At 41.4% G+C, this 12,710-nt stretch overlaps 1 long non-coding RNA gene across 1 annotated transcript; it reads left to right on the top strand.

Annotated features, from left to right (window-relative positions):
* The first annotated feature begins 1,569 nt into the window (after positions 1 to 1,569).
* On the top strand, positions 1,570 to 8,075 carry LOC142358856 (uncharacterized). Its single transcript, XR_012761907.1, has 3 exons — positions 1,570 to 1,661; positions 6,217 to 6,322; positions 7,979 to 8,075. It is a non-coding gene; the product is annotated as an uncharacterized LOC142358856 (long non-coding RNA).
* The last annotated feature ends 4,635 nt before the right edge of the window (positions 8,076 to 12,710 follow it).

The raw sequence follows: 12,710 nt of genomic DNA, 5'->3' as shown, positions 1-12,710 counted from the left end.
ACTCCGTCTTGTTTCCTTAATTTTTGCTGGATGTACTGATGGAAAAGAAGTGTTAGGTCATCTGGTCTTAGCTTTGCTATCACCTGACTCTAAATACTTATGCTACAGGATTGTGGATATTGCAGTTCACAAAAAGAGGCTGAGAAAGGGAAGGCAGTAGTAAAACATCTACTTTCGGTTGCAGACACTATTTCTTTTGCTAAAAATGACAAATACGACAACATTTTTTTTTCTATTTCTACTATTCTGTTATCATATTTTCTATTTACTGTTGAAGGAAAACTACCTTCAATAAAAGGTGGGAAGGCAGCAGGAAAAGGACACTCAGAATGTTATTCCTCCATTGAGAAAACAAAATCAAATAACCACTGCTAACTGCCTTTACTCTGATTGCCACCTTTGATAAGAAGTGAATAAATAAACTCTGCCAGCAGCAGTTACAGCTAAGACTGTCAAAAGGGCAGGAAGGTGTCAGAGAAAGCTGAGTAGCTTGTGTCACTATGTCTAGGTCAATACATACAATATCATTATGGACAAAAAATTTAACAGTACAGTGTGAAAGAATATCTGTACTCTAAAAGTACCCAGGACTGCATATGCTCAGTATATGAGAATACTCTCAGTGCTAACAGGCATCTACAGCAGCTATTAAGAGCTCCAGGAAGTTAGCTTGAAATGCAGCAAACACCCACAAGGAAGTCAGCACATATATTGAGTAATTAAGAATAGAGATCACACTTTATTGCTTTATTCCTTGCTAAGGAAAGTGGTTCTGGTGTAGAGCATGAAACCTGATTGTGAGACAACCTAGGACAAAAGCCTGCTTTTGACATTTACAGACCTCCTATCTTATCAACGAACAAGTGTCATATGAAAACTCCTTGTGACTCCCAGGATGATGATGGCAATGGGAATGATGCCGCTACCTGGAAATACCATTGCAGAAACAGTCATTGATAGCTAAATAGGACTGCTTTCACACAGCTGTGCACAGGGAGAGAGAAGAGAACAGGGAGACAAATTCTAACACTAGTCTTGAGCACAGACTGAAAGCAGCTGCTGCATCTTTCTTCTCCATAGGCACATTTAACCCCTGAGCTGCAGTGCTTTGGTATAGCAATATGTAACACATAGATGTATATATGTGTGTTATACGTACATGTAAATATTCACCAAGAACAATGCAAGGCCTTTGGGAATAAGAGTCCTATATAAGTGGTGCCTTTTTACAAAATAGGTAGAAGTTTGTAAAAGAAAATCTCACCCAATGCAAGTAACTGACAGGTTATTCTATGTTAATACATCGAGCTCTGAGACCAAATTCATGCTGACTATTCGTGTGGATGATTCCCAGGGTGACGAAACCCTGCAAATTCTGGGATGTGCAGTCTCTGTTGTGGTTACCATGGCTGTTACAATATTACTAGCCAGGTGAAAGCAGAAATGTCCCCTCAAAAACCACCAAAGACGAAGGGGTGAAAAAAATTATTTCAGAGAATGCTGGTCCTCTGTGTGTCATGTATTTGCTTAGATGGACACTTGTGTTTATCCATTTATCCATACAGACCATCCTGTGTTCTTGGGCATAACATTCTGTGGGATGGGAAAGTGTCACCCCATTGCTCTTGATGGTTCCTGTAAGGACTGCCAGTTCTGAATAGGTAAGTCAAGTTTTTGCTGAAAATAGAAGCCTTTTGTTCAGAGATGTGTGGTCTTTTCTGATCTGAGCTAGTGTCCGATGGATCTCGCTATGAAACTGTATGGGTGCTAACCTGCTGCCTCCCATGGGTGCCTGTGAAGGAGAAGCAGCAAAATGGGCCATTTCAGATAGTATTTCAACATCTCCTCAGCATGGTTTAAACTACCGTTGACTGAAATCATTTGGTACTGAGCTTTCCAGCCTCCTTCCAGAGTTCCTTATAAACAGGTCAGAGAGCTATGTGTGAGAGCTTAGGCACTGTGGGAACTTGTCACAGTTAATCTTTCTTGGATCATGAGTCTGCACCTCTATCCTAGGCCTTTGGTGGATATGCTGTGCAGCTTGGTTTTCATCATTCCTGTACCTTTGCTGGAGGCTAGACATTCATATTTATGCCTAAAGGAAGGGTGAGGAATAATTTAGCTTGCATATCAGTTTCTCAAGAAGCACTATTCAGTCAGTTGGTCTGTCTATGGTGATCTTCAGATTGCATTTAAATTATCTTTGAGTGCCTGGTTACTTGAACTTGTTTAATAAACCTCTGGCCTTTTTCTGAAACATTGGAAACATAAGAGTATTTTCAGTGGGACACTAATTATTTGGGTGTACCAGGTGCTTCCCTGTTATCAAGACACCCAAGACTGCATAGTTTTTCCAATCACAAAATTATGGAATACACGAGGTCATCTGGTCTGATCTTCTGCTCAAAGGAAAACCAACTTTGAGGTCAATTCAGGTTGCTCCAGTTGTTCAGTCTGATTTGGACTATCTCCAAAGATATTCCTCAGCTGCTTTGAACGACCTGTTCTGATGTTTTACCATTTTTACTGTGATTTTTTTTTTTTGTATCTAATCAGAATTTCCCTTGATGCAGCTTTTGTCCATGGCCTCGTATCCTTTCATAACGGATGATTATGTTGCTTCTAGTCTGCACTAAAGTTTGTAAGAGAGAGACGAATTCAGTACTTCATTGTTTTTTCTTTACCTCATTGTAACCTATGCTACAATGCTGCTGACAACTGAAACCTGTTGGATTGAATCTACTGCTGTCAGCTTTCTTAGTGCTAGAAGAAGGCATGTGAGCCCTGTATCTCTAGAATTATTCTTATTATATGTTATTCTTTTCCAGTATTTGTGTAAGGATGGGCACCTTCCTCTGCAACTGTCATTCTGTGTATCTACCTCCTGTGTTCAGTTTTGCACCCCACACTACAAGAAAGGCATAGTGGTGCTGGAGTGTGTCCAAAAAAAGGCAACAAAATCTGTGAAGGATCTGGAGGACAAGTCTTATGAGGAAGGGCGGGGGAACTGGAGTTGTTTAGCCTGGAGAAAAGGAGGCTGAGGGGAGACCTTACTGCTCTCTACAACTACCTGGAAGGAGGCTGTAGCAAGGTGATGTTGGTCTCTTTTCCCAAGTAACTAGTGATAGGAAGAGAGCAAATGGCCTCAAGTTGTGCTAGGGGACGTTTAGATTGGATATTAGGAAAAAATTTCTTCACCGAAAGGGTTGTCAAACATTGGAACAGGTTGTCCAGGGAAGTGGTTGAGTGACCATCCCTGGAGGTATTTAGAAGATGTGTAAAAGTGGTGCTTAGGGATGTGGTTTAGTGGTAGACTTGGCAGTGCTAGGTTTACTGTTGGGCTTGATGATCTTAAAGATCTTTTCCAGCCTAAACAATTCTATGATTCTATTCATTATGGAGTGAAAGAAAAAGTGTGCTCTTTGGCATAAATGAAACAAGTAGAAGGTATGCAGTAACTACAAGGAATGTGATACGGCCATGAAATTACTAATTATTTTTGTTATTAGTGCTGAACTACCTAGATGCCTGAGAAATTCACTTGCTTATCATGTCCCAAAATATATTTTATTCATTCTTTTTTTTAAACATCCTTAAAAAGATTTCCTAACATACTCAGATTTAAGTGCACATCTTCAGAACCATTATGTATTGATTAGCTCGATTTATTTTCTCGCCAGTGTTATCATATTTAGTGAGCGTAAAGGACAAACTTAGCTGATAAATTCTGTGTTATTTTCTGTGGGGAATTAGGATTAGTTGGATAAAAAACATACATACCAGAGTTTCATTTCTTCTTTTTCATCAATGCCATAAGAATTTTATTTTGTATTAGAAATCATAAGGTAGATAAAAACAATCTTCCTAACATTCCTAATCACAAATAAAAGCTTGAAAGTGCAGCCTTATTTTACTATGTATGCAGTTCTGCACTTCCTCAAGGAAATATATCCCACTTTCCATAACTATTTGTCCTCTGAAATAGATGGTGATGGGAACATGGAGGTCCAGTGGCCCTCATTTAGTCTAAAAATCACTAAAAAGTATGTTATGATTCTGTGACAAGCATAGGAAAGTGACTTAGCAGCTACAGATGAGGTGTTCCTCGCCAAGTACTCTCTACCGTGACTTTTGTTTTTCTGCGTGGGAAACCAAGTAAGTAGAAATAAACAGTAAAACTGAAAGAAAGTTTGGTTACTTAAGACTCACTGAGACAGTCAGATATTTTACAGTATTACTGCCTATTTAAAATTAAGCTGTTTTGGTGGTGTTTTTGTTCGGTGTTTTTTTTTTATTTTGGTTTTGGATTTTGTGCTGTTTTTTTTACTGTAGCAACCGTCTATTTAATTAAATCAACAGATCATGTCTTTGCTTTTTTTTATGATTCCAGTATGAAGCAGCTAAAATGAATAAAATGCTTCTACTCCCATTTATTTTGCATTTTGAAACAAAATAACCGAACATATGCTGCTGTTCTCCATGAGGTTCACTATAGCTGAACGGTAACATCACGACATTGTTAATAAAACTTGGTACCCTTTTTGGCAGCTCCTACAGAGAGTTCTCACACTCCGTTTTTGGAGAAGAAATGGTCTGTCCTTGTGTAGGGTGTGGTTTCCTTGTAGCGAGGCTGAGACTAAGCAGCAAGAAAATTCCCTCAAAAGTGGTGTTGCTACTCGTATGGAAGGGAGACACTGCAGCCACCCGTGCTGCAACTTTTCCATGGGCAGCGAGTTTCAAAGACTATCAATCCAGCCACTTTGTGAGCTTTAAATGAGAAAAAGAGAGGATGAAAGTCAGAGACAGTGAAAAAATGCAAGGTGTTATGGCAGGCATGTCAAAGGACTGTTGATTAACAAATCTACAGCCAAGGTGTTACAGTGGAGGAAAAATTCTAATCTCTCATATACAGTGCAAATCACAGCCTCCCACTAACTGGAAAAACAGACTAATACGAATTCTACACTGACAGCTTCCCTGCTTTCCTTCTTTATCCATCCCTTCTTATCTGTTCATGTCTCAGAGGTCAAGTAAATTGAAATCTTCTGAAAAGGCCTGCCTGAGAAAGCGGGAATCGTCCCATATTCCTGAAGGGCAGTTCAGCTCCCATTAAACTTGCAAAATTCCTGGTGGCTGCTAGGAGTACCCTCGGAGTGCTGCAACTTCTGCCACAGTGAAACACAAAACTAACACAATTACAAGATATAGACTGAGATGTTTCAATAGCTTCAGCCACCCATAAGGACAAGCGACAACCTAGGACACAAGCCTCTTGCAGAAAACACCCTTTCTTTTGATTGAATGCCTTTTGAAATTGCCCTCATTATGGTGCAAGGTAACATGCAATGGGGTTGCCTCTCAAAGTGACCCTGTTAGAGATTGCCACTTGTGAGAAAATCCATTCAAAAGTGGAGGCTGGATTAAACTGTATAGCAGGTCAAATGGCATTAGTTAGAGAAATGAAGAGAGGTGCTTCAATCCAATGATTCTCTGAGAAGTTAAGCAACAATAACAAATTCCATGAATACAAATGCACAAAGATCAGAGAAATGAAAAACTGCCAGAGGCTGGTGAGAAAGATCTCCACGCATTTCCTTCTTCCAGGCTCCACTGAGCAGAAGCAGCTCTTCAGTCCTGGGAAGAACGATGATGTCTTAGAAAATAAACAAGCATGTGGTCTGGAAACACCTAGATGGAGATCTTTACAGAGTTGCTTTAATCTGAGGTGTCCCTAGATTATGCCACTGTTGCCAAGGTTGTTACACATCTTAGAATAACAGTCCTCTGTCAACAGTGAGGTCTGATAGATAAAACAGGGGGGTTCAGCAGAAGCCCCACTCTCTCTGTTCTGTGAAATCTCTGTGCAAAACTCTGCTCGGTTTATGGATGAGAAAAAGACAGATGAAGCAACACAAGGCTCTAGTGTTATTGACTCTAATCACCCATGAACGGACAGTCATTTTGGTGTGCCTCCTCACTCTGCAGAGATCACGGAGTTTAACAATCAGCTTTCTCTTAAATACAAGGCAGTTGTCCTTATTGACCTATGATGAGGACAAGGCAGTTTTCCTTATTGACCTATGATGAGGACAAGGCACAGCACAAAAGCTATTTGCAGTAGTCAGGTGAAAATGTAGGGGACACTCACTGGTTTGAAATTGGTTTCTTTTCTGGGGTTTCCTGTGATGACTTTCTGCTCATCATTTTTCATTTCAGAGTACGAGGACCAATCAGTCAGCTGTGTACTTTTCCATTTTGCTGAACAGCACTTGGAAGTCAACACTCACTGCAGGTTACAGAATGAAACAAAAAAATGGAAATGGTATGCTGCAGGTTATTTACAGATTGCTGCTGAGCAAATTTAATCATGGACCTCTGTATCTATCATCATTTCCCTTGATGAGATCATCAAAGTCTTAAATTTTGTAAAGGAGGGGAAAAATAGACATAATCCATGTATAACAGTAACAGCCAATTCTGCTGTGATGGGAAGAGGCACTTTACTAGGGCCAATACATTAGACTAACTTTTGCATTGCATCTGGGACTCTTAATGGCCATTAAGATTCCCCTGGCATTTCCCTGAGAAGGTAACCGAGCCCCTCAAAGAAGCTTTCATTGTTAGCCCTATTGAGAAGGCAGGATACATCATAATCATCTTGCTTAGTTGCCTCCTTATGAATCCTTCACATGTAACAAATGTTTGAAGTACAGTAATACATATCTTGGAGTTCAACGCAAGTGTCAGGTTACTCATGTGTATCATGGATCAGAAGGAAGCTTCCAATTATGACAATCAATTATCTGGGAGGTTCAGTGTATCTCTTCTCCTTTTAGACCTGAATTTACCTTCAACTTTGGATAAGAAACACCTGTTATGCCATCTATTATAATTTCTTTCTAACCAACAAAGGTGAATTAATAATTGCCAGAAAAGCTGAAAAACAAATGTTGTATAGCTAAGGAATAAACATTGTAGGCTACTGTTAGTGGTGATCAGGGTCCCAGCGCATATATGTATCATTATCTGTTTGCTGGTGCAATAAAGCACAAAAGTAATTGGAAACTTGTTCCTTCTTTCTTGGTCATATCACCCATTCTGTTCTTACTTTGATCTTCCAGTTAAAACTCAACAATAGATTTTGGCAACGAACTTCCTAATTATAATTGTCTCTCGTGCTCTGCTCTCGTAGTATCTCATCTTTTGAAACCCCACTAATGTTGCTCTGTGTATTGGGTTTGTATAGTAAAGTGTTGATGCTGGGATGTTACAGGACTGGCTTCTGTGAGAAGTCTCTAGAAACTTCCACCTTGTCTGATAGAGTCAGTGCCAGCTGGCTCCAAGATGGACTCATTGCTGGCCAAGGCTGAGCCCGTCAGTGACAGTGGAAGCATCTCTGTGATAACATATTTAAGCGGGGGAAAAAACCTGCTGTGGAGCAGCAGCCAGAGAGAGAGGAGAGAAAATATGTGAGAGAAGCAGCCTTGCAGACATCAAGGTCAGTGAAGAAAGAGGGGTAGGAGGTACTCCAGGCTCTGGAGTAGGGTTTCCCCTGCAGCCTGTGGAGAAGACTGTGCTGAGGCAGTGTCTTGGTTTTGATTAAAACAGGACAGATTCTCTTTTAGTGAATCTTCCTTACAGCTAAGTTCTTCTAAGTAACTGCATTTTTCTGAAGCTGGCTGCATATTTTGCAGACAGTGTCTGCTCCAAAGCTGATAACACCTAATGTTTGTAGTTACACTGAGCTAACGGTAGGAAAGGAATGCAGAAAAAGCCCCCTGTTATTACTGTAGCAGCCAAGGTCACGGATAGACTTCTTAGGTCTCGCATGTGAGGAGTCATGAAGGGTTGTACCTGCGGGAAGGAGTAGACAGGACAGGTGACCCAACATTGACCAGCAAAGTATTCCATGCCATGCACGTCACACTCAGTTTAAAGCTGGGGGATCACAAGAGGGTCTTGCTGTCTTCATCTACAGCCGGCTTCTGAAGAGGACCTTGCCCCTTGTCCTGCCTGAGATCCTGACCCAGATTCTGATCTGTGCATTCCCGAGTCCAGTTCCTGCCTACTGCTGAGGCCAGTCTGGGACTGCCTGGTGCTGTCCAGCAGCTGCTGGCTGGACGCCAGCGCCCCAGCACGCAGCTCTGGGAAACTCAGTATCGATTTTGTATATTTTGCATTATTTCTCTTGTTATTAATGTTATTAGTATTATTAGTGTTTGAAGTAAAGCTGTTTTTTATATTTAATTTGTAAGAGTCTCTCCTGTTTTCTCCTTTTTCCCTTCCTCTGGTGGAAGGGTGGGGGTTAAGAGACAACATCTGCCACTCCATTTATTGTTGCCCTGCTCTAAGCAGTGACAGGCAGGCTGGCCCCCCTGCAGCCTATGGAGGTCTACAGTGGAGCAGGTTTGCTGGCAGGACTTGTGAGCCTGTGGGGGACCCACCGTGGAACAGTTCGTTCCTGAAGGACTGCATCCCATGGAAAAGACCCATGCTGGAGCAGTCCTTGAAAAACTGTAGCCCATTGGAAAGAGGCCCACTCTAGAAAAGTTCACGGAGGACTGACTCCCATGCTGAAACAGGATAAGACGGTGAGGAGGAAGGAGCAGCAGAGACAAAGTGTGATGAGCATGCTCATGGTGACTGCAATCCCTGTTCCCCATCCTCCTGCACTGCTCAGGGGAACGAGGTAGAGAAAAATCGGGCATGCAGTTAATCGCAGGAAGAAGGGAGGATGTGGGGGGAAGTAGTTTTAAGATTTAAGTTTTATTTGTCATTATCATACTCTAATTTAATTTACAACAGATTATGTTAATTTCCCCAAGTCAAGTCTGTTTTGCCCATGACGCTAGCTGGTGAGTGATTCCTCCCCCTCCTTATGTCAACGCATGAGACTTTCATTACTTTATCTCTTCGCTGTCCAGCTGAGGAGCCAGAGTCAACCCACCACACTCTGCTTCTGTGAACATACTTTGCTGTTTTAGATTTTTGGTCTCCTACTACTCTCTGTATTTCTTTTCTGTCTCACTTGTTTCAAAACATCTCCCCAGCTTGCAACAGATTCTAATTTAAGCTGAAAAAATGCTCTTTGTAGCCTTCATACCTTACGTTAGCACTAGTATTTTCTACCAACCCTTCGTACGCTGATTCCCTCAGTGTTGCTGTCTGCTTACCCAGAGAAGAAGTCTTACATGTGGAGGTTGTGACAGAAAAATGGAACATTTCTGTAGGTTTTAGAAAGGAAACTCGTCTCTCTAAAGCTAGCTATTTAGGCTCAGGTAAATAATCCATAATACCTCGGATATCCTCCAGGATATTGTTTTTCTTGTACTTTTTATGTCCCTCAGCAGGGAAAGTGCTTGAATCCCTGAAGTGGAAATTCAAGTAATTGTTGCCAGGAATTTTGTCTCCTTCTTCCAGCTCATGAATGCTGAAAATGACCGTCACAACTCACTCCTTTTAAGACAGTTTGGTCACCAAGAGTGGAAGTTTTCAATGTGTTGTAGTTAAGACTAACATAGCTGCCAAAAGTATTTACGACATTTTTTTTCTCTGTTATTAGAATAAGCCCATCTATCAGGCTGTTAGCTCATGTGAAAAACGAAATAAAACCTAACCTGGAAAACTCCACATATGCCGTTAAGTGTCAGCCATATGGGTTATTACGACTGATTTCAAAGAATAGATCTCTGATGTCTGATGTGACTCATTGCAGAATGTTATGAAGAGAATGGTGAATGAAAATTTGTACCAAATGTAAGCCTGCAAGAATAATTGTTGAGTAAAAATATCTTACTCCAGTAAATAATATTGGATTAGAAAAGTATATTAGCTTTGGCATGCAGTAGGTTTCCTTTTGGTCTGGATTTTAGTACTTGTCTTGGTGTGATATCTCTCTTGCCTCTACATCACGAGCACAGTTACATATGTGTACAACTCCTGCCCTGGAAAGGTCTACCTATTTTATTTCTACAGAGCACCTGAGCAGAACTTAAACAGTGTTACCGCCACATCTAACTGTAAGAAAGAAATGAGAAATCTAAGACTTAAAAAAAGATTTTGTGTTGTTGGTTGTTGCTGTTTTTTGGTTTCTTTTCTGTCTAATTCTCTGTCTACCACAAAGATTTGTATGTAGCAGCAGGAGACTGTATCCATCAGAAAACAGAAAAAGGGACCTAGCTTTGAAGTGGCTTAGTGTGCATCTGCAAGTAGTAACAGGGATTTAGCATATTGACAGCCACTGCACTTGGCGCATTGTACCATGTTTATCCACTCGAACCAGGGCAGCAGGCTCAGCCTAGCAAAATCCCTCCCGGTGAGAGCTACCCGTAAATAGCACCAATTTACACAAAGTCTTCCTATAGGGACATATGTTTGATCTTTTGGGGCTGCAATATATTGGGCTTCTCCTTTAGCATTTTTGCCATGCATTTCAGTGAGCACACTCCAGTCTGTACGGGACTCCTTAACGGAAAGGGCTGTCTGCCCTGCACTCGTGGGAAGCTGAGGACCCCCATCAGCGACTGCGTATGTGAAATGCTTAGATCAGTCCATCCACTGTTTTGGACAGTGGAGCCTCATACGGGCATGAGATGAGCAGAAGACCTCTATAAACAAACTTTTACCCAGAGAAGGCACCAGAAGCTGAAGAAATAGTTCATGTTACATACAATTAGAAGGAAAAAGGAGAGGGCTCAACTGGACTGCTGCACTCAGCTGGCTTTTAATAACACTATCTCCCTGTGGAGGCAAGTGGTTTTGAACCAGAAGTATGAACACTCAGGAGTAACAGTCTAACACATACAGGTTTAACAGGTCCCCAATACCTGGAGGAAGGAAGTCACCTACTCAAGCTAAGCAAGAAAGAGATCTCTGTGGGGCAGATAGATGAGACCAGCCAGAGACATTCATTGGCACGCTGCCCTTCTTATGTGTAAACTCGTTGCTCTGTATCATTACAATGGGGTGTCAGAAGGCAGAATATTAAGGTAGGACTCTGTCCAGTGGAGACATGGCAGTAGTTCCTCCTTAAAGCACGGTACTGAGATGAAGGAAGTTACCAGAGGAGCTTCTCAGATGCTGTCAGGCTTCATATATGCTGTAGCTTTTGGAAAGTAGCCAGATACCTTGGCCTGCTGTTACTTGTGAACTGGAACTTGAGTTGAGAGCACTGAAAATCATCAACAAATCCTTTGCCAAAGTACATTTTCCTTGCTACCTGTGTCACTGGAGGATGGCATGAGAGCCAATTTGGGTAACAGGTGACATGCTGCAGTCTGTGTAAGGACACCTGCTTTGTTGTTGCAGCCTTCTGTAGTAGGTATGAGGACAAACTGGGGGATCATGTGCCCAGATTGGAAGGTCATTTTTGTGCATAGACCAGGCTCAGGTAGCCAAGGTTTAATCCAGAGCAGAACTAAGAAACGACAAATTTTTCTGACAACCAGGCCATAACATTTCTATGAAGGGCTTCAAAGAATTATGAAAATGTGATAATCAATAAAAGGTGTATTTTTCAATTTTTAGAGTTTCTGTGTTATGAGAAAGAAATTACTGTAGCTTGGTTTCAGGAGCCTCTCTGAGGAATGAAATTCTGTGCCACACTTTCTGGATTCCACCCTGAGTATCACAAGTGATATTCCCTGTCTACTTCGTAATGGTTTAGGGAGCTTGGAGATGGGAGGATGTGGTAGCCTGGGACAGCAGAACACTCCTACTGCTGCAGTGAAACTTTAGCGTAGAACTCGCTACAAGGATGACATTGCTCCAGCCCTCTGATGCCATATATATTCACCAGTGTTAGGAGGTAGTTTTTCTGTCTCTGGATATGTATGCAAATTAATGGAATTAATTACTTAATGGAATTACTAAAGGCAAAATAGTGAGTCACAAAGGATTGTGCTTTTCCTGGACTGGGAGCTCTCTGGAAAGGTCACAGTTGTCATTCTACCTCAGGGGAGAAGAAATGAAGCAAGAGCTAAGCATCTTTCCAACAGACACAAGGCTTTACAGCTTTCCTTTCTTTCCAGAAAAGGAAAGCCTGAATCCTCTTTTCAGGGACACTGAAAAGTCTTATGTGTACCACTCACTTTAAACAAGGAACTTGTTTCTTTGAAAAAAATCAGGCTACCACACAAATGAGTCCATTGCAAGAGACAGTGCCAGGAAAAGCATGCTGCCACATGTTCACTCCTCAGTTGCAGTTCCACTCTGATCCAGTGCATGTAAGCATTTGTAGTTTTGTGTTACTCATGCTCACAATATATATTACAGCATGTGCTGCTATAAATCAGCATTCATATGCCTTGTTTTCATTTTCTTTCCCTGAAGTCCCAGCTGGAGCCCATGCAGACACTAGAGCTAGAATGGTATTTCAGCTTCACTGACAGTGACAAAGGGAGAAAGGCTGTTTCCTTATCCTGAAAGAAGGCTACAACAGGTATTTTTCAACTGCACTCCCTGGCTGCTGTTATAGTGCAGAGGAAAAGGGAGGCAAGAAGATGGGGATGAACATTCAGCATGCTGGCTAGCAGAAGTCCTTTGTTACAGGAACATTAGTGTTTCACGTTTTCCATGTTATGAAGAAGAACCCAACTTTACGGCTTTCTCCTAAGATACCAGTCACATCTTTTATAACCATAGCAACAATGATTACTTACTTCAACTAAATATGCCCTCACTAGTCATTTTGTCTTTTGTCAGTTTCTGAA

The sequence above is a fragment of the Opisthocomus hoazin genome, chromosome Z (assembly GCF_030867145.1).
Source record: "Opisthocomus hoazin isolate bOpiHoa1 chromosome Z, bOpiHoa1.hap1, whole genome shotgun sequence".
In the NCBI taxonomy this organism is placed as follows: Eukaryota; Metazoa; Chordata; class Aves; order Opisthocomiformes; family Opisthocomidae; genus Opisthocomus; species Opisthocomus hoazin.
This window is presented reverse-complemented; position numbering and strand designations above follow the sequence as displayed.